This window comes from Bufo bufo, chromosome 6 (genome assembly GCF_905171765.1).
Source record: "Bufo bufo chromosome 6, aBufBuf1.1, whole genome shotgun sequence".
Taxonomy (NCBI): Eukaryota; Metazoa; Chordata; class Amphibia; order Anura; family Bufonidae; genus Bufo; species Bufo bufo.
This window is the reverse complement of record NC_053394.1, coordinates 30,194,930-30,211,562: the sequence shown is the minus strand read 5'-3', so window position 1 is coordinate 30,211,562 and position 16,633 is coordinate 30,194,930.

The window sequence follows — 16,633 nt, the reverse complement described above, 5'->3', positions numbered from 1 at the left end:
ACAAAAGGATTTGGCATGTTACAGTCAAACTGTCAGGGCAGCAGAGTCAGGCCATCACTTCACACGAGAGGTGGTCGGCCTCTTTACTCCTTCTTACTGCACTACGGCAAGGGACATCGACCCTCCAAATCTTTAGAAACTGGGGACGTTGCAGGTGAGAAGGTGGCAGGTTGAGGTTTTTTTTTAAAGGATTTGTCCAGTTTAGAAAATCCATTTTCATGTACCCTATTAAAGGGGTTGTCTGGGTTCAGAGCTGAACCTGGACATACCCTTATTTACACCCAGGAGGACTCCCTGAGGCTAGCATCGGAGCATCTCATAGTCCGATGCGCTCCTTTGCCCTGCGCTACATCGAGCAGGGCACGGGCTCTTTTGTTTATCATAACACACTGCCGGGCGGACGCTTCCGCCCGGCAGTGTGTTCGGTGACATCACCGGCACTGATAGGCGGGCTTTAGCGCTGCCCTAGCCATTTTACAGTGGATGGCCGGTAGGTTGTAGCAGCTCCAATCTGCATGAAATCAGTGCACCCAGGAGAAAATGATACAGCATGTCAATCAGATACTTTCAGCCATTTCCTGCTGCCCTCGGGCAAGTAATAGGGATGATCCCTACGCTGGATTATATCGTGCTGTTCAGCAGAGCCGAGGAGGGTGGTGCTTGATACAAAGAAAAAACACCAAAGACCTAAACTTAGTGTCATGCACCGCCCCCTACGGTCCTGAGCTAGGAATAACATAGCATGGCGCCGTGCAATCTAGTGTAGGGATCATCCCTATTACCTGAAGGCAGCAAGAAGGAATAGATCTTCAGTCACCAGCCACACACTGCGACTGCTCGACGCGCTGGTTTCTGTGTGGACAGTGGAAGGTCTTCCTGCTTCTCTTTTGTGTCGTTTTAATTTATTGCTTTCTGTTGCTTTTACTTTTGTGTCTGTTCTAATCCACCAGTTATTTGTCCTGCTCGGGAGGGACAGATGAGGAGATGTGATGGGAAATAACAGAAATGTCTGTATAATGTCAAGAAGATGGAAATAAAAGCTGATTTTGTGTTCTTACTTTAATAAACCAAAGATCTGTGTTTATTAAACATAATTATCTATCTGTCATCAACAGCAGTGCTTGAAAGTTTGTGAACGGTATCAATTTGATCTAAAACTGCATCAGATTTTCACACAAGTCCTAAAAGTAGATAAAGATGACCAAATCAAATTAGTAACAAAATATTAGACTTAAAGGGGTATTATCAACACGCCGTTTCATACTTACCTGCTCCCGGCGCGCTGTCTCAGCACTCGGCAGGGGGCGGGCTCCATCTTGATTGAAGTCTTCTCCCGGCCGGGCCGCACGCTGGACTGAACGCGCACACCGAGGCCGCGCATGCGCCCTGGTGACTTCTTCCTGGCAATTATACTATACTGGCCAGGAAGAAATGACCATAGCGCATGCGCGGCCTCGGCGTGCGCCTTCGGGACTGCGCGCGGCCGGCCGGGAGAAGAGAAGAAGTCGTCTGCGCAAGCGCGGCCACCGCGATTCCTGAGAAGAGCGGTGACCGTAACCAGGGGAGACGGAAGACAACAGTCAGGTAAGTATATGTTTATTTTCTTCTAAGGGGTGGGAATTAGTTAATTAAATATATTTAGAAAAATGATCACTGTCAAATCATTAACAGATTTAACAGTGATCATTAAGATGGGAATACCCCTTTAAAGAAGAACTCCTGCAAAAATGTCTATTATTCTCTGACCTGCTAGAAAGGTACATGATGTACGGTAATCTGTAGTGAATGTAATCTTACCAGTGGCTCTATTTGTGAGTTATCCCCTCCCTTCTGATCCTCAGCTGTGACCAGCAATCAGACTTTCCAAATAACACAGATTCTCATGTGTGGACAGGGAGTCAGTTTCTCTATGTATTCCTTTGTCTCAATGTCATTTTTCTAGGAATGAATAGAGAAGCAACTGACTTCCTGGCCTGTGTCAGTTGAAGACCAGAGTGTTGGTGACATGATACAGATGAGGATCAGAAAGGAGGTTATAACTCATCAATACAGTCACTGATGAGAAGATTACATTCACTACAGATTACATCATGTACCTTTCTAACAGTTCAGAGAATAAAAACTTTCTCTTGAATGGCATTGGGGCACACAGCACCATGGGTATATGCCCAGCTGCCACTAGGAGGCTGAAATTAAAAAGAAATTAACAAGAATTAACAAAAAAAGTAATTAAAAAGAATTAAAGTATACTTAATTTACATTTCATATGGGCCACTACTGAGAGAGAATAAGAAGATAAATACAAATATAAATTTAAAAAGAACAGAGGGAAGAAGAGGGGGGGAAAGAGAAAAAGGGAAAAGAAGAAAAACAAAAAAAAGGACCAAAAGAAAGAGGAGGAACAAAAAAAAAGGGACAAAAAGAAAGAGAAGGAAAAACGGGAAAAAAAGAAAGAAAAAAGGAAGACAAAAGGGGAAGCAATACAAAAAAACCCCCAAAAAAACAGCGGGGAATGGCTCCAAAAGCTAGTAGGCGCTCGGCAGATCTCTCCGGCCAGAAAGCGGGTACCAAAACCTTTGAAGCGCAGAAAATAGACCAATTCTTGAGGTCTCCAAGGGTTAATCTCTTCACTTTTTATGATAGAAAGAGCTCACCGGGTCCCAGGTGGCAAACCAATCCCTGGGAGACAACCTCGGACACTCATCGTTAAAATGTTGGCTTCAAGGGACAGAGATATGTTACTGAGAAGGGCAAGGGAATGTCCACCTGTTGTATATGAGGGAGGCAGACTGGCCTTCTTCCCCGATTTCTCGAAAAATGTCCAAGAAAAGAGACGCTTGTTTATGATCGTTAAAAAGAGGCTAAGAGATAGGGATATTAAATATTCCCTTATGTTCCCAGCAAAACTTCGGATTATTTATAAGGACACAACCTTATTTTTTGATACCCCGGACAAAGCCGCGGATTGGCTTGAACGAAATGATATGTGATCGAAGTGGTCTTAGGGTCCATGGGGAATAATAATTGGCAGAGGGTGTTTATATCTTAAATTTTTGCTGTTATCTAGCGGGGAGGTGCCGAGTAGGGGGGAGTGGGGGAGGGATGGTCATAGGAGAGAAATCTGCTACAATATGTGTTGGATTACCTGTATGGGGGGTGGGATTTGGGCTGTGATGCGTCTTTTTTTTTTTTTTTTCTCTTCCCCCTTCCCCACCTAACTGCTTTTCATAATGTCGGTTAAAATCTTTGCCTGGAACGTACGGGGTTTGGGGGATAGAAGAAAGAGACAAGCGGTTTTTGATCTGACACGGACCCATCTCCCAGCAATAGTATGTTTGTTGGAAACGCACCTTACTGGGGAGACCTCCAGGGCGGTCGGCAGGGGATGGGCTGCACACACGTATCACTCCACCTTTTCTACCTACTGTCTATATACATAGAAGTTAGAACTATTGATTTTGTGTGCGAGGCATCCTCTGTCGACCAGCAAGGGAGATTTGTTTATTTATACTGCAGGTTGATGGGGAGGACATGTATTTTGGTCTTTGTTTATATTCCACCGACCTTCTCCTTTACAGTCCTCAATTCTCTCCTATCATTTATGGATAAATGGCCAGAGGGTCCAACACTGATTATTGGTGATTTCAACTGTGTTATTAATCCTGTGTTGGATAGGGTTTCTACAGTTGTCAGGGGAGATACTCCTGTTCAGGGGTCTCCCTTGGCACGGTTCTTTTCTGAGGCCGGGTTCAAAGATCTCTGGGGATATTTAGGTCATGGGAAAAGGGCCTATTCATGTATTAGTAAATTAGGTAAAGCTATGTCCAGAATAGACCTTGCTTTGATGAACAGAAAATATGTGAGACTCGCGAAACGAATGAAGTACGAGACAAGGTCATTCTCGGACCATTTACCCTTACTCCTTGAACTCTGTTTGACCCAGGAGAAATATATAGAGAGACCCCCATTCAGACTAAACCCGTATTAGTTATCAGTAATAAAGAAACATGAAATAATACAAAATGAAATTGACCGATTTTGGGATAATAATTATGGCTCAGTAAAAATCCAGGTGGTATGGGACACTTTTAAGGCCTATATGAGGGGAACAATGGTCAGTAATATAGCGAACCTTAGAAAGGAGTACGGAAAAAAAACTGAAAAACTTAGAAGAACTAGCAGCCTCTGCTACGCAATCCTTCTATATAAATAAGACTGAGGAGAATAGGGAAAATATGCAAAAAAGCACCCAAGCATACTCAAATTTTTTGCTGGATAAGGCCCAACAAAGGCTCTTCTTTAAGGGGCAAAAATATTTTACAGAGTCGGGGCGTCCTGGAAAACTCTTATCTAGAGTGATTTCGAGTCAAGAATCCAAAAAATATATTAGACAATGTCCGACTGGCCAACGGTAGGACGGTCAAGGTTCTGTAGAGAAGACCTTTCTGGATTATTATTCAGATCTATACAAAGCTGAGACTAAGATTACAGATGAAATGATGGACTCTTACCTCGACAGTATTGTTTTTCCAACTATCACTCTGGCCCAAAAGAAAACACTGGAGGTAGAGTTCTCGATGCAGGAACTTGAGGGGGCAATCAAATTATGTTCAGGTAACTCCACCCCCGGTTCAGATGGACTCCCATATGAATTTTATAGCAAATATAAGGAGTTTATTCTCCCTAGACTGTTAGGGGTCTTTGCTGAATCGGTGGAGGATGGGAAATTGCCAGACTCAATGATGGAAGCCGTAATAACATTAATCCAAAAAAAAGGTAAGGACCCCGCAGATCTGGGATCGTATAGACCGATCTCACTGCTTAATGCAGATGTAAAGCTCCTCGCAAGGATTTTGGCCACAAGGCTTTCCAGGGTTATTTCCTCCATTGTCCACCCAGATCAGAATGGCTTTATTCAAAATAAGGGCACGCATTATAATTTGCATCGGCTCTTTGCCAACATACAGGCCCCTGGGGCGACTACCTGCTCCATCCTGTCACTGGATGCGTCGAAGGCCTTTGACAGGGTGGAGTGGCGTTTCCTCTGGAAGGTTCTGACAAGGATGGGATTTGGGGAAAGATTTATAAATATCCTTACATTATTGTATAGATCCCCTACCGCAAAACTGAGTCTTAATGGGATCTTGACCACTAGTTTTGAGCTAAATAGAGGTACGCGCCAGGGTTGCCCATTATCCCCATTGTTATTTGATATTTACATTGAGCCCCTAGCCTTGGCCATCAGGTTAAAGGATTTGGAACATTAGGAGTACAAGACCGTATCTCTTTATATGCGGATGATGTTCTTTTTTTTATAGACCATACGGAAATAACTCTCCCCAGAATCATTCAAATGGTCAATTTATTTGGTGAGGCGTCCGGCCTTCTTATAAACTGGTCCAAGACCAGTCTGATGCCAATAGACCCGCTACCCCAGAAGGAGGTTCTTGTAACTCAGCTGGATATTGTTGACACCTTTCAATACTTGGGCTTGACTATATCACCCAGGGTTGAAAACTTTGCTCAACTGAACTTGATCCCACTAATAACGAAAACTAGAGCAAAAATAGGAATCTGGATGAGACTTCCCCTATCCAGAGCTGATCGAGTTACATTGGTTAAAATGGTGATACTACCACAATTTCTGTATGTGCTCAGGAACACACCTACCTGGATAGAAGATAAATATTTTAAAGTTATGGAAAGAAAAATTAATGATTTAGTGTGGGGAAGAAAACGAGTCCGGTTAAAATTGGAACATCTATATAAACCATTGGAGTGTGGGGGTTTAAATCTCCCCTATTTTAAAGGGTATTTTATTGTTGCCCAGCTACTGATGTGTTATGAATCAGAAAATAGTGCCCTTTTAGGGAGGTTAGTAGGGAGTTCTTCACATAATAATATATTTACCCTTTTGGAATCCGGGCTACTGATTAGCCAAGAGCGGGGTTATAGAGAGACTATAAAACTACTTTCGAAAGTGTGGGCTACTACTAGAACATGGTTGAAGGTAAAGGGTTCACTTATATTCACGCCTCTTTGGCACAATGTACACTTACAGATGTTAGATGGTATAGCAGCCGACACATTTTGGCAAAAGAATAGGATTTTCTATATCTCACAAGTGGTTAAGGATAGAGAGATTAAGTCATTCACAGAGTTATCACAAAATGTAGAAAACCTCTCTTGGTTCAGGTATTTTCAGCTGCGTTCAGCATTATTTAGTCTGGACGATAAATTAGTGCTGGATATAGATAGTTCATCCTTTCTAAATGACTGGATAGGGAGGACACCTTTAAGAATGAAGATTTCCAATATATACAAACTATTACTTAAGGCACGGTTTTGTGATACACAGTCACCAGGACAAAGAGCCTGGGAGCTGGATTGTCCGAATATACAATTAAAAGGGTGGGAGAATATCTTTGCTAATTTAGGCTCACTATCCCAGAACTTTAACCATGTTCTAGTACATTTTAATATCTGCCATAGATTATATGTTACCCCTACATGGCTAAATAAATGTGGGCTAAGAGATACATCCAAGTGCCCTAGATGTGATATCCTAGGTGCGGACTACCTCCACATGATCTGGACCTGCTCAGAACTTAGAAAATATTGGATTAACATCAATAACTTTCTTATCCACAAACTTAAAATACGAATCCCCTTTGAACCCCAAGTGTTCTTGCTTAAGGAGCTTTCTACAATAAGTAGTCATAAGTAACAAAAGATTCTTCTAGGCAGGATACTGTTGTTGGCTAGAATTTTGGTCAGCCGGACCTGGTTTGCTCGGCACACCCCAGAATTAAACACCTGGATAAATCTAGTTAACAAGGTAAAAAACTATGAACAGATTCTGTATAGGCAGAGAAATGTGGAGGAGAAGTGGATTAGGATATGGGGCGGTTGGAAGATTTGACTGACTGTAATAATTCATAAACTTTTTTTTTTTTTTTTCTTCCCCTTCTCTCCCCTCCCCTCCTGTCTCTCCCCCTTTTTCGGGGGGGGGGGGGGGGGGGGGGCAGGGGGGGAGGGAAGGGCGGATGCATCACGGGGCCAGGGTGGGGGGGAGGGGTGGGGGGTTGGGGGAATAGGGATAGGGGAAAAAAAAAGAGGTTATCGAATATACGGAGTGTTCACTCAATTTCTTGTTCACTGTAATTTGTTTTGATATACTAATAAAGATAATTAAAGGAAAAAAAGAAAAAGTCTTGGCTCCACCCGGATGGGCTATACCTTCTGCTTGGACACTAAACTAACCAGTTTTAGTTTATTGTCCATAGGAGGCAGACATGACCTGCTCAGTGTTTTTTTTTTTTTTACTTTATTCTTTTTTCTTCTCTTCTGCAGGTCTCGGCCTGCTGCAGGATGGGGCTCTATCGTGGGTATCCACTTTAGTTGCACCCCCTGCGGGCGCGTACTCTGTGTACCTCGCCGGTCAGCCAGTGTCCCTTTACTGCATCCGCAGTGGCATGCCGGCAATCCTACATCTGTGACGAGTTTGCCGAAGGGGTGACCCTGCGGCGCCTGAAGACGCCGGACGGTGAGTATCTCCCCTTTCCCCTGTCCCACGGGGTTTAAGGTTACTTCCCCTCCTTCAGTCTGGGGTTGGGAGTCCTTATTCGGGGGCCTGGCAGGTTCCCCTGTCCCCCTTCTTCCCCTGTCTCTCTTGGGGGGGGGCCCTTTTTCCTCTTTATTAGCATCATCCTTGGCCACCCCTGCATCTAGGCCGCATCCTTCCCCCCCCCTCGCTTCCCGGGCTTTTTCCTTGGCCCCTCCCACTTCCCTCGGCTCTTGGGACGGGTCTCCCCCCCCCCTCCTATCCCAATTTTACGCTGGCTTTTGCTGTGGGCAGAGTTTTTGCCTACTTTTTGCTTGCTTTTATTCTGGGCCTCCATCTTGTCAGCACTCCTGAGGGACACTCTCCAGATCTCCCTGCAGCCTTCCTGGCACTCTCCTGTGACTGCTGCAGCACCTCTTCAGGGACTCAGCACCTGGGGTCCGGTAGGACAGCCTCTGGCTGGCTGCTTTTCCTTTTTTCAGGATCCCAATAAGTTCTCATGTCCTCTTCCAGAGAATACTCCCAGCCCCCCCTCGGGGTTGCCACGTATTATACGTGCAACCGTTGTAATAAAAAGTTGCCATGTGGTCAACCTGAGCCTGTTTGTGCCCAGTGCCCCTTCTGGTTGACCGCTCACTCCACTAGGGCGGTCGGGGCATCCTGGGCGGTCCGGCATCTAGCCTTCGCTTCCCAGGTCTGCAAGGCCGCCACCTGGGCCTTAGTTCACACCTTCTCCAGATTCTACCATATTCATTCCTTGGCCTCTGTTGATGCCAGTTTGGGTCGCAAGGTTCTGCAAGCGGCTGTGCGCTAGGTTCTTCGCATAGCTGTTTCTTCCCACCCTCGGGGACTGCTTTGGGACATCCCATGGTGCTGTGTCCCCCAATGCCATTCACGAGAAAACTGGATTTTTGTACTTACCGTAAAATCCTTTTCTCGTTGGATGCATTGGGGAACACAGATCCCACCCTTTGTTGTTTTTTTCTTCGTTCAGGTTTTCTGGATTTCCCAGGACCCTTTGATAATGGTCCTCTTTCTGGTTTAGGACGTGTTGGCTTCCCAGTTCATCTAGTTTTTTGATGCTCCTACTGCATTCGGACCAACTGTTTAGTTTAGTGTCTGAGCAGTGGGTATAGCCCATCTGGGTGGAACCAACAATTTTTCTTTCTAGTGGCAGCTGGGCATATACCCATGGTGCTGTGTCCCCCAATGCATCCAACAAGAAAAGGATTTTACGGTAAGTACATAAATCCAGTTTTTGCGGGAGTTCTTTCATTTATTTATTGAAGAAAATGATCAAATATCACGTCTGTGAGGGGCAAAATGTCAGTGGCCAGTGGGCAACGTGTTTTATTTAAAGAACTGGGATCTATCTGTCTGATCTTCTCAGCACATGTTTGTGGAAGTGTATCATGGCACGAACAAAGGAAATTTCTGAGGACCTCAGAAGAAGAGTTATTGATGCTCATCTGGATGGAAAAGGTTATAAAACCATCTCTAAAGAGTCTGGAATCTACCAATCCACATTCTGATTGTGTACAAATAGAGGTTATTCAAGACCATTATTACACTCCAGGAGCAGTTGACTATGCAAGATCATGCCAGGAGCAAGGCGTGTAATGGTTCCAGAGGTCACAAAGGAACCCAAGGTAACCTCTAAATAACTAAAGGCCTTTCTCACAGTAATGTTAATGTTCATGAGTCCACCATCAGGAAACACGAACAACGGTGGTGTGCATGGCGGGATTGCAAGGAGAAAGTTGCTGCTCGCCAAAAAGAACATTGCTGCCCGTCTGCAGTTTGCTAAAGATCACCTGGACGAGACCGAAGGTTATGGGAAAAATATTTTGTGCAGCAATGAGACCAAAATTTTGGTTTAAATGAAAAGCGTTCTTTAAAGAAAGGGAAACACTGCATTCTAGCATAAAAGCATCATCCCATCTGTGAAACACGGTGGTGGTAGTAGTGTTCTGGTTGGACCTTTTTTTCTGCATCTGGGCCAGGACGGCTTGCCTTCATTGATGGAACAATGAGTTCTGAATTATACCAGTAAATCCTAAAGGAAAATCGCAGGACAGCTGTCCGTGAGATGAATCTCAATGCAATGTAGGTTATGCAGCAGGGAATGGCCAAGTCCCAACCTTAATCCAATAGAAATTTAGTGGAAGGACCCAACATGAGGTGAAGCTGTTTTGTACAGAGGAACAGTGGCAGATTATAATAGGGGCGTTCGGATCGGCAGCTCCGAGCCCAGGGTGAGTGAAGGGCCCATCACCATTCCAAACGCCCTATGCGCCACAACAGGCCCACAATACACAGCCATCTACAATATGTTGCAATAATAACAGCTGGGCCCCCGTCAGTGGAAGGAGCAAGGGAGAGTGAGGAGTGGGCATGTCACTGCACTTGCTCCAATCACTTTGAAGCTGATAATTCCCACTGCCCGCCTCTGCGTCTGCCCCATCTGTGACATCACAAATGCCTGCCCCCCCCCCCGCGCCAGCTTCATCAGCTTGTGGCGCGCTGGGTCAGTGTGCAGAGCAGCAGCGTGGCGACCAACATCTTCCATATTGCCAGAAATGCCAGCGTGAGCCAAAACTCCATACAGCGATTTTGTGTGTGTTCAGTCTGGGCAGTAGGTACCTGTGTGACGATAGAGGCCCTCAGGCAGAAGAGCAGCAGTGGCAGCGAAACCAAAGCCAGCAGCGGCAGCCATTTCAGTCAGAACCGAGCCAAAGCTCCAGTGTGGCTCCTCAAATATAGAGATTACTAATCCACCATCTTGAGGTGTCTTGTTTACTTTTACATTAGTTAACCCTTTCAGGACCAAGCCATTTTTCACCTTCCTGCCCAGGCCATTTTTAGCAAATCTGACCAGTGTCACTTTATGTGGTAATAACTTTAAAACACTTTTACTTATCCAGGCCATTCTGAGATTGTTTTCTCGTCACATATTGAACTTCATGACAATGGTAAAATTGAGTCAAAAAATAAATTTTTATTTATAAAAATATACCAAATTTACCAAATATTTTTTAAAAAATTGCAAATTTTAATTTCTAGTAATAACTCCAAAAATAGTTACTACTTTACATTCCCCATATGTCTACTTCAGGTTTGGATAGTTTTGTGAATGCCATTTTATTTTTTGGGGATGTTAGAAAGCATAGAAGTTTAGAAGCAAATCTTTAAATTTTTCAGAAAATTTCCAAAACCCACTTTTTTAAGGACCAGTTCAGGTCTGAAGTCACTTTGTGAGGCTTACATAATAGAAACCACCCCAAAATGACCCCATTTTAGAAACTACACCCCTCAAGGTATTCAAACCTGATTTTACAAACTTTGTTAACCTTTTAGGTGTTCCACAAGAATTAATGAAAAATGGAGATGAAATTTCAGAATTTCACTTTTTTGGCAGATTTTCCATTTTAATAATTTTTTTTCCACTAGCAAAGCAAGGGTTAACGGCCCAAAAAAACTCTATTTTTTGCCCTGATTCTGTAGTTTACAGAAACACCCTATATGTAGTCGTAAACTGCTGTACGGGCACATGGCAGGGTGCAGAAGGAAAGGAACGCCATATGGTTTTTGAAGGCAGATTTCAGTGGGATAATTTTAAGCTGCCATGTCACATTTGAAGACCCCCGATGCACCCCTAGAGTAGAAACTCCCAAAAAATGACCCCATTTTGGAAACTACGGGATAAGGTGGCAGTTTTGTTGGTACTATTTTAGGGTACAGATGATTTTTGGTTTCTCTATATTACCCTTTTTGTGAGGCAAGGTAACAAAAAATAGCTGTTTTGGCACAGTTTTTAATTTTTATTTACAATGTTCATCTGACAGGTTACATCATGTGCTATTTTTATAGAGCAGGTTATTACTGACACGGCGATACTAACACGTATATATATATTTTTTTTAATTTATGTTTTACACAATAACAGCATTTTTTAATTAAAAAAAAATCATGTTTCAGTGTCTCCATATTCTGAGAGCCCTAGTTTTTTTTATTTTTTGGACGATTGTCTTAGGTCTCATTTTTTAAAGGAATTTGATGATGGTTTGATTGGTAATATTTTGGGTGCGTATGACTTTTTGATCACTTGGTATTACACATTTTTTGTGATGTAAGGTGACAAAAAAATTGCTTTTTTGACACAATTTTTCTTTTACATTTTTTTTTATGGTGTTCACCTGAGGGGTTAGCTCATGTGATATTTTTATAGAGCAGGTCGTTACAGACGTGGCAATACCTAATATGTATACTTTTTATTTATTTATGTAAGTTTTACACAATGATATCATTTTTGAAACAAAAAAATAATGTTTTAGTGTCTCCATAGTCTCAGAGCCACAATTTTTTCAGTTTTTGGGCGATTGTCTTAGGTAGGGTATCATTATTGCGGGATAGATGTCTGTTTGATTGGCACTATTTTGGGGTGCATGTGACTTTCTGATCGCTTGCTATTACACTTTTTGTGATGTAAGCTGACAAAAAAATTGCTTTTTTGACACAGTTTTTATTTTTCTAAGGTGTTCACCCGAGGGGTTAGGTCATGTGGTATTTTTATAGAGCAGGTTGTTAGGAACGCGGCTATACCTATATTTTTTACATTTAACACAATAAAAGCATTTTTAGTGTATCCATAGTCTGAAAGCCATATTATTATTTTTTTTGGGCGATTGTCTTAGGTAAGAGCTCATTTTTTGCGGGATGGGGTAACTGTTAGATTGGTACTATTTTGGGGGGCATACGCCTTTTTGATCGCTTGGTGTTGCACATTTAGTGATATAAGGTGACAAAAAAAGTGTTTTTTTAGCACAGTTTTTATTTTTTATTTTTTACGGTGTTCACCTGAGGGGTTAGGTCATGTGATATTTTTATAGAGCCGGTCGATACGGACGCGGCGATACCTAATATGTCTACTTTTCATTTTTTCCCTATTTATTATTTTTTTTTAATTTGCTTTATTTTGGGAAAAGGACGCTTTTTATTTTTATTTTTTACTTTAAACTATTTTTTTTTTTCACTTTATTTTTTGTCCCACTCTGGGACTTCAACTTTTGGGCGTCTGATCCCCTTTATAATGCATTACAATACTTGTAATTGTAATGCATTGGCTGTAAGTGTATTACACACTGTAATACACTTATAGCTCCCTGCCTGTGAGATCCAGGGGGCTGGATCTCACAGGCTGTCCCGGAAGGCAGCCATGAGGCCTAAGGAAGGAATTGGGCTGCCTACCCTGCCATTGGGTCCCCGTCACAGCAGCGCGGGGACCCGATGGACACCCTGCACACGTCAGAAGTCCACACGTGCAGGGGTTAATGCGCCGGCATCAGTGATTTCACCGATGGCGGTGCATACAGCAGGGGTCCGGCTATCAGTGACTGCCGTACCCCTGGAGCGGATCGGGCGGGCCCAGTTCCTGCACTCGCCCAATCAGCGTGCCGTACATGTACGGCGCTGGGTGTTAAGTCACGTCCTGTTGCGCCGTACATGTATGGCGCTGGGCGTTAAGGGGTTGTCCAGGACTTTGATATTGATGGCTATCCACATGATAGCTCATCAATATAAGATCGGCGGCCAGTGGGGGTCTGACTGCCAGCACCTTGCTGACAAGCTGTTTGAGGAGGCCATGGCCTCCCCACACCTTGCCAAACACAGTGCTGTACATTGCATAGCAGCTATGCTTGCTATTGCACTCAGCCCCATTCTCTTGAATGGTACTGAGCTGCTCCTAGGCCACCTGCTGCAAACCATCCCAAAATTTCGGAACAGTCTGTAAAAATAGGTGACTTTTCCGGTGTCTGTGGAAAAAAAAAAAAGATGTGTCCGTTATTTTTCTGAGGCCGGTGGTACTTGACTAGATCATTTTGGTGGTGATTTATCAACATTTTGCAGCTTTCAGTAAATGCTGGTGTTGTGGAAATTTTATTATGCGGACATTTTACTTTAGGATGTGTGTGTGTTTTTATAGTTTGTCATCTGTCCCCCTGTGTCTGATTTAGCCAAGGAGCGCTCTAGCAGAGGGTACTTTGGCTGAATCGGGACCAGTGGCAAAACCGTCAGTATGAAAACCTTCTCATTGGCTTGGAGACATATCTGCTTTTAACCCCTTAAGGACCGGGCTCATTTTCACCTTAAGGACCAGGCCATTTTTTGCAAATCTGACCAGTGTCACTTTAAGTGCTCATAACTTTAAAACGCTTTGACTTATCCAGGCCATTCTGAGATTGTTTTTTCGTCACATATTGTACTTCATGACACTGGTAAAATGAAGTCAAAAAAATTATTTTTTTTGCACAAAATAATACCTAATTTACCAAAAATTTGGAAAAATTTGCAAATTTCAAAGTTTCAGTTTCTCTACTTCTGTAATACATAGTAATACCCCAAAAAATTGTGATGACTTTACATTCCCCATATGTCTACTTCATGTTTGAATTATTTTGGGAATAATATTTTATTTTTTGGGGATGTTATAATGCTTAGAAGTTTAGAAGCAAATCTTGAAATTTTTCAGAAATTTACAAAAACTCAATTTTTAGGGACCAGTTCAGGTCTGAAGTCACTTTGCGAGGCTTACATAATAGAAACCACCCAAAAATGACCCCATCTAAGAAACTACACCCCTCAAGGTATTCAAAACTGATTTTGCATACATTGTTAACCCTTTAGGTGTTGCACAAGAGTTATTGGCAAATGGGGAGGAAATTTGAGAATTTCATTTTTTTGTCTAATTTTTCATTTTAACCCATTTTTTCCACTAACAAAGCAAGGGTTAACAGCCAAACAAGATTGTATCTTTATTGCCCTGACTCTGACGTTTACAGAAACACCCAATATGTGGCCGTAAACTACTGTACGGCCACACAGAGGGGCGTAGAGTGAAAGGTGCGCCGTTTGGTTTTTGGAAGGCTGATTTTTATAGACTGTTTTTTTTTACACCATGTCCCATTTGAAGCCCCCTGATGCACCCCTAGAGGAGAAACTCCCTAAAAGTGACCCCATCTAAGAAACTGCACCCCTCAAGATATTCAAAACTGATTTTACATACGTCATTAACCCTTTAGGTGTTGCACAAGAGTTATTGGCAAATGGGGATGAAATTTGAGAATTTCATTTTTTTGCCTAATTTTCAATTTTAACCCATTTTTTCCACTAACAAAGCAAGGGTTAACAGCCAAACAAGACTGTATCTTTATTGCCCTGACTCTGCTGTTTACAGAAACACCCCATATGTGGCCGTAAACTACTGTACGGCCACACAGCGGGGCGTAGAGGGAAAGGAGCGCCGTGTGGTTTTTGGAAGGCAGGTTTTGCTGGACTGTTTTTTTTTTACACCATGTCCAATTTGAAGCCCCCCTGATGCACCCCTAGAGTAGAAACTCCATAAAAGTGACCCCATCTAAGAAACTACACCCCTCAAGCTATTCAAAACTGATTTTACAAACTTTAACCCTTTAGGTGTTGCACAAGATTTAATGGAAAATAGAGACACAATTTCAAAATTTCACATTTTTGGCAGATTTTCCATTTTAATATTTTTTTTCCAGTTACAAAGCAAGGGTTAACAGCCAAACAAAACTCATTATTTATGGCCCTGATTCTGTAGTTTACAGAAACACCCCATATGTGGTCGTAAACTGCTGTACGGGCACACGGCAGGTCGCAGAAGGAAAGGAATGCCATACGGTTTTTGGAAGGCAGATTTTGCTGGACTGTTTTTTTGACACCATGTCCCATTTGAAGCCCCCCTGATGCACCCCTAGAGTAGAAACTCCAAAAAAGTGACTCCATTTTAGAAACTACGGGATAGGGTGACAGTTTTGTTGGTACTAGTTTAGAGTACATATGATTTTTGGTTGCTCTATATTACACTTTTTGTGCAGCAAGGTAACAAGAAATAGCTTTTTTGGCACTTTTTTTTTTTGTTATTTACAACATTCATCTGACAGGTTTTATGATGTGGTAATTTTATAGAGCAGGTTGTCACAGACGCGGCGATACCTAATATGTATACAATTTTTTTTATTTATGTAAGTTTTATACAATAACTTCATTTTTAAAACCCAAAAAATGTTTTAGTGTCTCCATAGTCTAAGAGCCATAGTTTTTTCAGTTTTTGGGCGATTATCTTGAGTAGGGTCTCATTTTTTGCGGGATGGGATGACGGTTTGATTGGCACTATATTGGGGTGCATATGACTTTTTGATCGCTCGCTATTACACTTTTTGTGACGTAAGATGGCAAAAAATGGCTTTTTTACACCGTTTTTGTTTTTATTTTTTTACGGTGGTCATCTGAGGGGTTAGGTCATGTGATATTTTTATAGAGCCGGTCGATACGGACGCGGCGATACCTAATATGTATACTTTTTTTTTATTTATGTAAGTTTACACAATGATTTCATTTTTGAAACAAAAAAAAATCATGTTTTAGTGTTTCCATAGTCTAAGAGCCATAGTTTTTTCAGTTTTTGGGAGATTATCTTGATTAGGGTCTCTTTTTTGCGGGATGAGATGACGGTTTAATTGGTACTATTTTGGCGTACATGCGACTTTTTTGATCACTTTTATTACCTTTTTTGGGAAGTAAGGTGGGCAAAATTTCAATTTTCTCATAGTTTTTATTTTTTTATTTTTATGGCGTTCACCGTGCGGGGAAAGTAACATGACCGTTTTATAGATCAGGTCGTTACGGACGCGGCGATACCTAATATGTGTAGTGTATTTTATTTTTTTAATTTTTATTCAGTGATAAATGTTTTTTTTTTTATCTTAACTTTTTTCACTTTTTTTTACATTTTTGTGACCCAGACCCACTTGGTTCTTGAAGATCCAGTGGGTCTGATGTCTGTATAATACAGTACAGTACAATATATATTGTTCTGTACTGTATTTTACTTACACTGAACAGATCTATGCTTTTAGCATAGATCTGTTCAGCACCATGGACAGCAGGACGCCTGAGAAGGCGTCCTGTTGCCATGGGAACCTTCCCCGTCTGCCACAACTTCGCAGACGGGGAAGGGTAAGCACAGGGCTGAGGGGGGCTGTCGGG